Raw genomic sequence first — 13,381 nt, 5'->3', positions numbered from 1 at the left:
AACGCTCGGCTACTTCTCTACGGAGGGGTGGACCTAGGGGTGGTCAGTCAGACATCTTCTGCCTCCCCCGGGGTCGCCTTTCTAACATTGGTGGCAAGCGCCGGGATCCGAGCCCACGCAGATCGTACAGAGAGTGATTCACTCGCTACCGAGAAAAACCCACTGCGACCATGAGCACAGAATTCCAGAAAGAGAAAATGGAAGACTACAGTCACAAGGAGCTAAAGCAATTCTGCAAAGAACTAGGCATCGCTACCACTGGCTTAAGCACCAAATAAGACTTTAAATCAGCCCTACAGGCCTGGGTGGACGCCGGAGAGGCGCCACCCCCGAATAAAGATAACCCGGGCCCGAACGGAGGCCCGGAGACCGAGACAAACCCAGCGGGAGGGAGACCTGCAACCCCAAACACGGGCCTCTCCCACGAAGACGCCCGAGAACGAGAGAGGAACCGGCTCCACGAATTGGATCTGGCTCGACTCCGACAAGAAGGAGAAATCCAACTGGCAGAAAGGAAGCTAGCCCTCGAGGAGAAAAAACTCATGCTCGAGCACGAGCGCGTCCTCAAAGAAATGGAACTTAAAGCCAAGGCAAACGAGGCCGGCACCTCCGGGGCCAAGACCTCACCCCCCCCCGGTGGACAAGAAGGTGCACATACCCAAAGATGTCGTCAAAGAGTACTATAAGAACGACGACATCCAACAGTGGTTCAAAGCCTACGAGGTCGCCATGACCGCCCATCGAGTACCCCTCAAGGACTGGGGCGCCGGCCTGTGGGGGAAGTTTATCAACGAGGGGCGAGACGCCCTACTGGAGCTCCCTGATACCGAGATGACCTCGTACGAGCACATGAAGACCGCCCTCCTCACTCGCTACGGACTCACCCCCGAGATGTACCGGCAGCGATTCCGAGACTGCAAAAAAATCCCCGGTACCACGTGGGTGGAATACGTGAACTATTACAGCAGAGCCTTCGAGGGGTGGATTCGAGGCTGCCAGGTCACCTCCTACCAGCAGTTGGTCGACCTCATTCTATGGGAGCATCTGTCCAATAACTGTTTCGTCGAACTCCGGCAGCACCTCCTCGACAGCAAATTGACTGAGCCACGAAAACTCGCTGTCGAGGCAGATAGATGGGTGAGCACCCGAGTTCCCCGGAGCCCGATGGGAGACTACGGCCGGGGATCCCCGGGGAACCACCGACCACGAGGCGGCGGAGCAGGCCAGAGCCGGGGACGGGACGCCCCCCAGGGGTCCTCCCCTACTTCCACGTCGCCATCCCTGGGCCGGAGAGGGGGCCCCCCAGCCAGACCGGGGCCCCGCCCAAACGTTACGTGTCACAGGTGCCAGCGACAAGGTCATTATGCGAATGACCCCCTCTGCCCGATGAATCAGCGACCCGGCACCACCGGGCCCCCAGCCCGCTAGATCGCGGCAGCTTCCCTGGGTGAAGAAAGAAGTGAGGAAGAGGACAACGACCACGATCAGGCCGAGTGGGAGCCCGCCGCCATGACCTTAGCATGCCTGGGTACCCACGACCTGATCCCTCGAGGTCCGATCCCCGGCAACACCCAGAAATACCGCCAGTGGGTCACCATCAATGGTCGCCGGACCGAAGCCCTCCGTGACACTGGGGCCAGCGTGACAGCGGTCCGCTGCCATCTGGTGACCCCGGAACAGATCCTTCCTAACGTCCTGTGCCCAGTCCGGTCCGCAGATAACTCAGAGACTTTGTGCCAGATGGCCCGCATCACCTTCGAGTGGGGAGGAGTGTCGGGCATGCTGAAAGTGACTGTCCGCGACGATGCCCCCGTGGACTGCCTCCTTGGGAACGACCTGGAAAGTTCCCCATGGGCTGGCGTCGAACGAAGAGAGCACCTGGGGATGCTAGGCCTTCCCGAGTGGGTCTGTGCGACCACCCGCTCCATGTCCGCCCGAGCCTCCCCCCCAGTGGGGGGAGCTCTGACCGAGGAACCAGAATGGCCCGCACCTCCGCCACCCGTGGTCCCCGAGGTCGCCGACCCCGAACATGGCCCCCAAGGGCCCGACCAAGAAGATCTCGCCGAGCTCAACCACCTCCCAGAACTCGCTCAATGGCGCCAAGAAGGTGGCCCCACCCGCGAACAGTTCCGGCAGGAACAGAAAACCTGCCCCTCCCTCGAGGGGATTCGACAGCAAGCCGCTACTCAAGCCGCGGGAGACCCCGCGGGGTCCCACTGGGTCTATTGGGACAATGACCTCCTCTACAGTGAGCAGAAGATTGCTGAGCTAGGGGCCGGCCGGGTACTGGTCGTACCCCTCCGATTCAGAGACTTCCTCCTGAACTTAGCACATGATGTGCCCCTCGCCGGGCACCTGGGGCAGGACAAAACTTACAGCTGCCTGGTGACCCATTTCTACTGGCCAAAAATGCGCACCGATGTGCATAACCACTGCAGAACCTGCCCGACCTGTCAAGCCAGCGGGAAGAGCGGGGGGAAAGTCAAAGCCCCGCTCCAGCCGTTCCCCGTGGTGACCACCCCCTTCGAGCGAGTAGGAATAGACATCGTAGGGCCCCTGGACCCTCGCACCTCGCAGGGACACCGCTTCATCCTAGTCCTGGTGGACCATGCCACCCGCTATCCTGAGGCCATCCCCCTCCGAACCATCACGGCCCCCGTGGTGGGCCGAGCCCTCATGAGCATCTTCTCCCGAGTCGGCTTCCCCCGAGAAGTCGTGAGTGATCGGGGCTCCAACTTTATCTCGAAGCATATGCGGTCCCTATGGCAACAGTGCGGGGTCGCCTATAAGTTCACCACCCCGTATCATCCCCAAGGAAATGGACTAGTGGAACGATTTAACAGAACACTGAAGGGGATGATCAAGGGCCTAGAAGAGCCACTCCGGCGCAAATGGGATGTCCTGCTGCCCTGCCTCCTGTTCGCCTACCGAGAGGTACCCCAGAAATCCCTGGGGTTCAGCCCTTTTGAACTCTTGTACGGACACCCGGTTCGAGGCCCCCTCAGCCTGGTCAAGGAAGGCTGGGAGACAGCAGTTCGAGAGGCCCCACCGGATGTCTACCGGTACCTCCTGACACTCCGCAATCAGACTCGGAAGTTCCGGGAACTTGCCGAGGCCAACCTGGAGGCTAGTCAAGAGGAGATGAAACGCTGGTATGACCAGAACGCCTCGTCAGTGCTAGGATCAGTGCTAGATCTGAGGGCAACAGAGAACCACCACAGGAATATCGGGAGCTTGCAGCAGCCTAAATGGCTCACTAGACACAGAGAGCAGAGAGGGTTCTGCAAGAGTCTAGGATTGAGGGAAGGGCTGGAGTCCACACCACAGGGTCTGAGATAGAAGCAACAGGGACAGTCGGGTGGGTCAGTGGCTACTAGTGCAGGGTGGTGCGTCACATGGGCCAGCACAAAGTGCCAAGGTGAAACAAGATGATAGAGAGGGACTGAATGCCCAATATCATACAAAGCAAAACAGCTCCTCTGAAATCCCAATCGTAATGGAGAAAGTCCGTTTGGACCTGACGGTCCATTTATGGCTGGGATTTCAGAGATACGGTAGGTAAAACTAGTGGACTCCTTCTGATGAAACTGTGACTACTGAGGGTGGTCCCTCCGACCGGACCATGAAGTCTGCACACACTTGAGCCAGGGTCACAACCAAAATGCAGGGTGGAGGTAGGAAATTCCTTGTCCCATCTATGTGTGTTAAACTATTATTATAGGAGAAGGCATCCTTTGAGCCCTGATGAATGCCTTTACCTTTTTGGCAGTAATATGGGTTGAAACATGTTGGCCCACCGTACCCAAATCATACAACATTTATTCTAACCATACCCGAGGTACCTTTGAATAAAGGGAATTCCTTAAGGTTTACCTCAAGGTATTTTTGTAGATTAGGTGGATCCCGCGTATATCCAGTTGTAGAACTCCCTCACACTGATGTGAGTCCATCCAGTTAGTATTATCTTACCACGTGGAGTGAGGAAGCTGATGACGAAGCATGCTACATAATGTGGGTGTTTTTCCCATCCAATCCGTCGTGCTCTCTAGCAGACTTTATGTCCTTAGGTAGACGCCCAGGTGAGACACGATCTGACCATCATCGCATCTTTTTGTGTTTGTTTTGACTTATCTTGGAGGATGTGCAGGGAATGTACCTTCATCTCTCTTATTGTGTTATATGTAACAATTACAGACCCTGATACTTGCACTGGTCAAGCTGAGACATTATAGTTCTATACCATTAACCCCTTGGGCGCGGCCGCGATTCTGCACCCGTTTTAATGAGTGGGCGGGTTCATGACGGCCCCCAGCCGTCATCAGCACACGCCCACCGTGATGCATGACGGACGGGGCCGTCATCAGCATGGAAGGGGTTATGGTCGACATCTGATTATCTGACAATGTTAGTCAGAATAACAATATTTCTTAATGTTACCCAGGTGTTTTTTCTACAGACTGGCACTGCCTAAAAGTAAAGTTTGAAAGAATGGGGCTGTGTAAAAGTAAACAATCAAATATTTACATTTTTTTAATTATGCTGGTGCAATTTGTGCAATTTGAGGAATTTCATGTTATGCTTGATGCACACATTTTCTGAAATTACGCCATGACGCCACTTTGCATAATTACGTTCACATTAGCAGTAAAAATGTACAGCAAGTCCCTGATTCATTGTAAAACTTTACCACGAATGCACAGGGACAGCAGGACTAGAGCGGCTGTTTGTGGTGGTTTTGTTTAAATGTGTCTTTGCACTAAAAATTTAAGTGTGGACACATTTCGGACTAAAATATAGCACAAAATGATTGATTTGCATTTACTGTATTTCTTTGTAATGGCACATACATTTGCCTTCATTTCGTGTAATTATGCAAAAGCAAACTATGGAAATTTCACATACAACTAATATTTACTCCAATAAAAATTAGAAGTGTGACCAGGCAGGACTGTCCCTTGTGTCTGATATTCTTTGCCCTGGCGGTTAAACCTCTGGCAAGGCTGTGGAGGGAATTAAACTGTAATAGGGGCATTAAATGTGGCACCTTCAGAATATTGCTCTCTCTTTATGCAGGCGTCATTCTGTTATTAGTTAAGAATCCAGAACTTAAACCAAACAGCATAATTGGTGAAATGATAGGATATAGCAAGTGATTGGGCCTATCTCTTAACTGGTCACAATTGATAATTTTGCCTGTGGTGAATGACATGGCTGCCACCAGGGGCGGCCTTAGGCGTGTGCAAGCTGTGCACCTGCACAGGGCCACCAAACCCCAGGGGCCGCCACGCCAATATATATCCTTAATATAATAATCCTCTGAGGATGGATACATATTTGCGTGGCGGCCCCTGGCAGGGATTTGGCGGCCTCCAGCTCTGTTCCACTTCCAACCACCCTGACCCCCCCCCCCTCTTCACTGCCTCCGCGCTCTACCCCGCTACGCTCCCTGCCCAGGGCCACCATGAGCCTAGAGCCGCCCCTGCCGCCAAAGTGCTACTTTACCCATTGCCAAGGCAGGTGCCCCTGGCAGATACCTGGACACGCAGTTCCACTGAGACATGGAGGTAATAATAGGTGGGTAAATGTTTAGGAGAAGATCCCCCTGTGTCATCAGATTGGGACACTGGCTATCCGGGTCGCCATATTGAAGATGGTTATCTCATCCCGGCTACCATATCCTTTCCAAAATATACTGATACAATTAACTTGTAAATTGTTTTGACCAACTACAATCCCTTATGATTCAGCTGTTGTGGGCCGGTAGAACGGATGTTTATCACTGGTTCAAATACTGATGTGGGGTATTGAATACTCAGTTGCCAAAGCGTGATTATGATGTTGGGCAGATTTACGTCCTCCTGACACCGACGCGAAAACGGGACCAACGGACCTCAGGTCAGCAGTCCCGACCACCTAATCACGATGCGACCGAACAATGTTCAGTCGCGTACTCCCATTCCCCTATCAGGGCTCATGTTACGGCCGCAAACTGGCTGTAAGATGACCTCCCATAGAGGAATGTGAGTCTGTGGTCCTCTCTGCACCGTGTGGTGGGCACCTCAGGGTGCCCGCCATACGTGCAGGGATGAACATTGGGGCACCATCGCTGCCATCTCAGCCCCAAACCTGAGGCTGCAGAGGCAAGGGGGCGGCACTACTAAGCCCGACATGGAAAGCCTGCCGGAAACTGTGCATCGTAATCCCATGGGATTACGGGCTGGCCTAATACTGGCCAACGGGTACCTTGAGCCTGTCGGAAGCCAGCAGTAATGACCAGCCGGTTTAATTTCTGACCGCCAGCAGTGTATTGAGGCGATCGGAAATTGAACCGAGGTGCAGCCCGGAAAGGCTCAGACGCATCATAATAAGGCCCAGTGTGTCTTTCAATACATTCCAGTATTCCGATAACAGTGAAAGTGCTGCAGGAAAAACACAATAGTGGTGCGCAGTGCTCACGATTAGTGTAAGTCACTAAACCGATAGGCAGCTTCAACAATAATTTTGGGGACAAAGCTTTTTGTTGTAACAATAAGGATCAAACAACATAGCTGTTGTTTAATGAATAATGGTAAGAAAACTGGTCAAACCATCAATCGTCGTACATGCACTTTCTTCCCCTGCAGAACAATTTGGTAGGGGTCTTTAACCCCTTCCGCGCTGATGACAAAGCCAGCTCGTCATGGGCGTTACCCGCGCTACGCGGATGACGAGCTGGCTTTGTAACAAACCGCGCGTTCTTCAAAAATCAGCGCACAGCGGGAAAACGCGGTAGCGCGGTAGCGCGGTAGCGCGGTAGCGGTTAACAATATATAGAGACTAAGTCAATGTGCCATAGCACTGCAATTGAAATACACCGGTGCAACTCAGATTTGAAAGGAACCCAGAAAAGGGAGAAGAGGAGATGGCAGAGGTGACAAGAATCCATAAGCGTTGGGTGTCTGGAGAAGCAGAGAGTAACACCCCTATCAGCAGAGCACACCTAACCTAAATCAGCTATGAAAGGCTGACCGTTCAGAATCTGGAGTAGTGGAGTAAAGCATTTGCCCCACAACGTGGGGGCAAATGTACAAGCCCCTTGCGCCACTTTTGCGTCACTTTTCCCATGTTAATAGTGACGCAACAGTGGCGCAAGGGGTTGTAAATTTGCCCCGTGCTCCTCAATGCCATCATTGGAATGATATCCCTCGATACAACTTTCCCCTTAAAATCACTCTTTGCTTATTTTTTAAATCAGATACAACTGATTGGAACACTGAAAAATGTTCAGGCATGTTTTTGTATGTAAAATGCATAAATATATATCAGAATAAATATTTATATGCATAGAGTTAGTTTACAAAGTTTAAGTAGGTGTGAAATGAGTAGCGTTTTATTTATCTGACTTACAAATTAGATTTCTAAATAACAATGCCAGCTGGTATGCCTTTGACAACTTAGAAGCGATGAGAGACCATGGTGATTAGCATGAAATCAATTATGGGCAGAGGTGCTGTGGCATTTTTAATATATACAACTGCACAAATGCCCCTCTAGTCACCTAAAATATAAAAACACCCACATACGTCACATCTACCTGACTGGAAGTCTTCTGTGCTGTCTTTGCTCTTGCACTGCACTTCATTCTACATGGTGACATCTATACTACTATTATAAAGAAAGAACTTTGAGGCTTTGAGGCGGGTAAACTCGGGAACCACAGCGCCAATCCACATACCCGATACATCTTTGTAATCCTCAGGGTGTGCAGATGGACATAGGCTATATAAAGTAAAAAAATACGTTATATTTAAAAAAAAATGACATAAAAAAAAAGTAGTCCCTGAGAAGTAGCGCTGGCCCCGACCTGCGTGCTCACGTCAGGAGCGCGAGGAGGAGAGGCGGACATGGCGCGGGGAGGAGCGGTGACGAGCGGCCGGTAAGGAGCAGCGGACCGGGCGGACATAACGCGGGGGAGGAGCGGTGACGAGTGGCCGGTGAGGAACAGCGGACCGGCGTGAAGAGAGAAGAGCGGCGGAGCAGTGAACTGAGGAGCGGCGGCTGAGGTAAGGCTCAGGGGGACAATGTCGGGGCAGGCGGGGGACTCAGAGCGCCTCAACACGGACAATGTCGGGGCAGGCGGGGGTCGGGGCAGGCGGGGGACGGGGACTTACAGCAAAGCAGAAGGGTCGATTTTAGATCTGGCATGGACATTTATGCAGAGCGCCTCAACACTGGGCCTTTGTGATATTTTCGTTATACTGCCATAATTGTGTACTTTTCAGCATTTCACGAGGTAAGGCTCCAGGGGACAATATCGGGGCAGGCGGGGGTCGGGGCAGGCGGGGGACATGGCGGGCGGGGGCCCAAAATGATGGACAATGTCGGAGCAGGCGGGGGTCGGGGAAGCCTGATTGCTAGAAACAGCGGACACGAGCGTGGGCAGAAGCGGCCAGGACCAACAAAACGGGAGCAAGGAAACACTGTAAGTACGCTCTGCTGCGCCTCTCCTGCTGCGATGCTGCCCCCAGCCCCCTTCTGCCCCGGTCAACGCCGGGGCAGGCTGCTAGTGAATGTATATTTGTGTCACATAAGGACACATTCCTGCCTGCTGCAACCCTATATGCTATAATATTTAGTGAAAAACCTGGTATGGCCACATACCCAGCAGCAGCATCCAAATTAATTATCATCATCATACTTTATTCTGCAATTATCGCCATAAAAGGTGCCACAGTAAAAACATGCACATATAAATACAAATAATACAAAAAGTGCAACTATAAAACCATAACCATCACTTAAAAAAAAAATAATAATAAAACTTACAGTGGGAGTAGTGCCTCTCGATTGCAAACAGCTCTTAATTCATATCCAATTATGGGAAGAATTACATATCTAATACATACAGGAACTCCAGAGCATCCTCAACAAGTGTGGGGAATCTTATACCTACCGATTCGCCCATTTTAAATTATATTAAAAATTCTTTCATAGACTCCTGTATTGCAATTAAAAATCTTCCTTTTGCACAGACATTATTTAAAAATCTCATATGTATCAACAGATTAAGAGCTTGATCCTATTAATAATGTTATACTTAATAAAAAGGGGTTTAAAACACTTTTTCCGTTCTTCTAGGAACCCCGAACAGTCCAGGGCGATGTGTGAGCCACTGCCTTTTACCTTTAGTCCACATGTGCACAAGCCCAGTTCATTTCTCATTGCAGTTTTTATCTTCCTGTCTGCATTATATGGGTTCATGCCAACTCTAAATTTCAATGTCATGTTTCTAAGCTCAGTACTCAATGTAAGGGAACATATGATCATTTCTCCACCCTTTTACCAGGAACTGAGTGGATGATTCAATTAATCAATCAATCATTTGTAAAGCGCGCTACACACCCATGAGGGACTCAAGGCGCTGAGGGGAGGGAGGGGGGGGCAGCTACTGAACAGCCAGGTCTTGAGAAGTGTCCTGAAGGTCAGCAGGTCCTGGGTCTGTCGTAGGGGGTTGGGGAGGGTGATCCATGTCTTGGTGGCCAGGTGGGATAAGGATCTGCCGCCGGTGGTCATTCGGTGGATGCGTGGAACGGTGGCAAGGACGAGGTCATCAGAGCGAAGCTGGCGGTTCGGGTGTAGAAGGTGAGTCGCTTGTTGAGGTATGCTGGTCCGTCGTCGTGAAGTGCTTTGTGAGCGTGGGTGAGGAACTTGAAGGTGATCCTCTTATTGATGGGGAGCCTGTGCAGTTCCCTCAGGTGGGCGGTTATGTGGCTGTGGCGGGGGGTGTCGAGGATGAGGCGTGCGGAGGCGTTCTGGATGCGTTGGAGTCTCTTCTGGAGTTTGTCCGTGGTTCCCTCGTAAAGGGCATTGCCGTAGTCCAGCCTGCTTGTGACGAGGGCCTAGGTGACCGTTCTTCTGGCGTTGACTTGCTGGGTCATTGACAGAGAAGAGTCCAGGATGAACCCCAGGTTGCCAGTGTGGTTAGTGGGTGTCGGCGCAGCTCCCAGTGAGGCCGGCCACCAGGAGTGGTCCCAGGCAGAGGGGAGGAGCCGAGGATGAGGACCTCCGTCTCTTCCCAATTTCCAGTTAAATTATCCCTTTCCTTTCCCCATCTACATTACCTTCGTCTTTTCTAAATTGATTGTGATGCGTTTCTTTAAACAGCAATCATGAAAAGTATGCATATTTTTTTGCAACCCCAATTCTGTCATGTCCACTATGAGTAGATTGTCAGCATACAGCAGACATTGTATGTGGGTCCCCCCAAGCCTAGGGCTTATAGTGGTCACAGGCCCATATGGTCTGCTCATTTTCCTAACTGCTGTAATCTTATGTTATGTCATAAGTATTTGTATAGACCTGTGACAGTGGCACATTTAAAGGCACAGAAATCTACAAGAAGCCAACAGACATCTGTACATATGGTGTGGAACCCAGCTAGGGCAGCAGTGGAAATAGCCATCACCACCTGATGGATAGCAGACCGCGCATCATAAATTGAGTGCCACTCTTGAGATCTATGAGTGGTATGGAAGTTGCAGGTTTAAACTCGGGCAAGAATGACTCAACCTTTCATCCTTTAGAGGTTGTTTAAATGAGTGCCAATATGAAGTGGGAAATAATATTTTGCCCAAAAATGTGCAAGTGCCATAAACAACAAATTATTAAAAATGGCTCAGATATGTGTCAGTCACCGGATGAACACAGCAGAAAAAAACAAAAAGTGATAAGGTGTAAAACTCTATCTCTCATCTGTTTGAGTTACGATGATTGTCATCAGGAATGCCAAATCTATGACTACCTCCAAAAAATCAGTACAATATGGCAGCGCACCCTGACCAATGTGATGGAATCAGGACCATACCGCCCAGAATGGATCAAGTTGTCAAACACAATTAAGGGGATTTATCCCTGAAACATGGAGATTCCTCCCACTCCCAGATATTCCCACAACAGAGTACTGTGTAACCGTTCAATCAAATCCAGAGAGGAAGATAAGGCTCTCCCTGGAATCCTGGGAAAGAGCAGAATGCAACTATGAAGACAGAATCAGAAAACCCTCCCATCTCTAGCGTGATGATCCAACACCAGTAGCTTTCCTCCAAGAAGGTGTAGGAAGGTGTCAACTGGGTCACTAGCATGGCCAGAAGATCCATGGGACTGGTTACGGTGGCGGGATCGTAGCGATGTTTGGGACCGTCCGCCATGCATGCCGCAGTCCCGCATACCCGATTAGGGTGGGACTGCCACCGCTGCGATCATATTCCGCACCATTTACATAGCAGGGGTGGCTGCTGACAGCAGCACCGCTGCGATGTCGAAAAGAGCGTGTTGTGCATTTCACTGCACTATGTGGCAGGCACTACACTGTGCCTGCCACATGGTGCAGTTAAATGCAGGGGGTACCATGGGTACCTCCTCAGTACACTCACACCTCCCCCTAACATAAGGGGGGCCCACAGCATGCCCCCGAAGACATTCCCCACCAGCCTTTCAACGGCGGTTCAACCGCTATGGAAATCATAATTCTGCGGACGGAGCCTGCTAGGCTCCCCCACCATTTTAAGCAGGCTGACAGCTTCACCCGGCAATCATAACAATTGCCTGTGGAGATTCAGTGGTGGGCAAGCTTTGCCTCCCCCGCGGTCTGGATCCCACTGCCATCGTAACATGGCAGTCGGAGAATCACGGTCCGCAGGGCCAGCGGACCTCACCGCTGGCCCAGCGGTGGCGATCAATCCGCCATCGTAATTAGCCCCCTAGACAAATGGGTGCAGTCAAAGGTCATCTACCAATATCTCAGCACTAGCACCCAAGCACCATCTCCCAAAAAATACAATTGGAACATCTGATATAGTCAGTGAGATCACTTTCCAAAATACATAAGATGTTAGTCACCCTGAAGTACACATGTGCTCTATCAACCCCCGCCCCCACCACCAAACGTAAAAGATACGCATGGTGTGCAACAAGCAACACAAGATCTCCAAATATTACCCTCACATCACTATGTGAATTGTATTTATTTATTTTCTGTCCTTTGGCGCATTATAGACAGGCAGACTTACTTGAAGGCATTAGCGTCCCCGTGAACCTTGTAGTTGTCTGTGCTGATCCGGGAGATGATCCTCGTCACTGCAATCAGGATACCAATGTTCACCTGCAAGTGAAGCACAGAGATAGAGTTAAGACAAATAAGAGCACACTGCATCAGGACAAAGTGGATAGACAAACAGGGAAATCTGGAGATATCCTAATATTATGTTGGCCCTGAAACGTCAGTGGCCCAGTGAAGAGTAATTTCTGACAGGCCCACCTTTCATGTAAGTATCCATTCCCCCATGTTTAACAGCCCTTCAGTGTCACCAGCCTATCTGAGATCATCAGTTTCCTTCTGTATTTAGGATGTTTCAACTTGCAGACCAAGAGCCATTTGCATGATTGCACCAATACTAGAGTGCACGTGCACCTCATGATGTGGTCATGTAAAGAATTTGGCTTAACCTTTATTTAAAACTGAGCAGAGAAACATAACATTGAATAATATTGTATATTTTGGAAAATGATTACTAAAGCTGGCCTTGTCTTGAAGTTAGCCCAGGAATTTACTGTCTTGGAAGTGCACTAATCGAGTGCTTGATGGTAGGTGTGAAAGAACCATTCGGTAAGTGCTGGGACAGACAATGACCCCATTACCCATGCAGAGGTCGCCTATGAGAAAAGGTGCCTTGCATGTCCTTTGACGCTTTGATGCTGACAACAGGATGCTCAGTAGAGAAGCATTTTTATAAGAAAACCTCTCAGCAGACAATCAAATTTAGCAACCTCATCCAGACAGACAATCCTGTGGCAGGGAGATGAAACCATACTCAAGCAGAAACACAATCCTGGTCAGTGTGAAGTCACAAGGAAACCCCAAATTAACCTGTGCTCATCCCTCGTGTAGCTTGGTACAGAGCAGCCAGGTTTAACCTGGAGTAATATGTAAAGTATTTGTGCAACACTTCAAACAGTAAAACAGTGAAAACATCCAATCAGTACAACAGGATATACTCAAGTTTAAAGATTTACGTGAAAATAGTCCCAAAAAGCACTAAGAGCCAGCTGTGGCTATCTGATGGCACCAGACCGGGATAAAGTCACAAGTTCAGGTTGATCGCAATGGAGCATGGGCTGGCTACAAAGACCCTATTAGGCCCGCAGAACAAAATACCTTAAATCCTGATTTGGGGAGCATTGCGAGAGTCCGCGTTGAAGACGCGTTGCATAATCGAAGCGATGCAACGGTTCTGAGATGCGGCAAGGCTGTGGTGCGAGGCCCCGCATTGTCATTGAAGATCCCATAAATGAGGGTTTGCGATGTGAAGTCCAGCGTCAAGGATGCATTGCGTAGTTGGGACAA

General features: G+C 50.4%; 1 long non-coding RNA gene across 1 annotated transcript in view; it reads right to left on the bottom strand.

Moving 5' to 3' along the window:
• LOC144792785 (uncharacterized) overlaps positions 1 to 12,139 on the bottom strand; it is a 165,760-nt gene extending 153,621 nt beyond the window's left edge. The window contains exon 1 of the long non-coding RNA XR_013602618.1: positions 12,048 to 12,139. This is a non-coding gene — a long non-coding RNA (uncharacterized LOC144792785). The remainder of the gene's footprint in view (positions 1 to 12,047) is intronic.
• Positions 12,140 to 13,381: the final 1,242 nt, after the last annotated feature.

The sequence above is a fragment of the Lissotriton helveticus genome, chromosome 11 (assembly GCF_964261635.1).
Source record: "Lissotriton helveticus chromosome 11, aLisHel1.1, whole genome shotgun sequence".
NCBI classification, from domain to species: Eukaryota; Metazoa; Chordata; class Amphibia; order Caudata; family Salamandridae; genus Lissotriton; species Lissotriton helveticus.
Note: the sequence above shows the minus strand (reverse complement) of the source record. Positions and strands in the feature narration are given on the sequence as shown.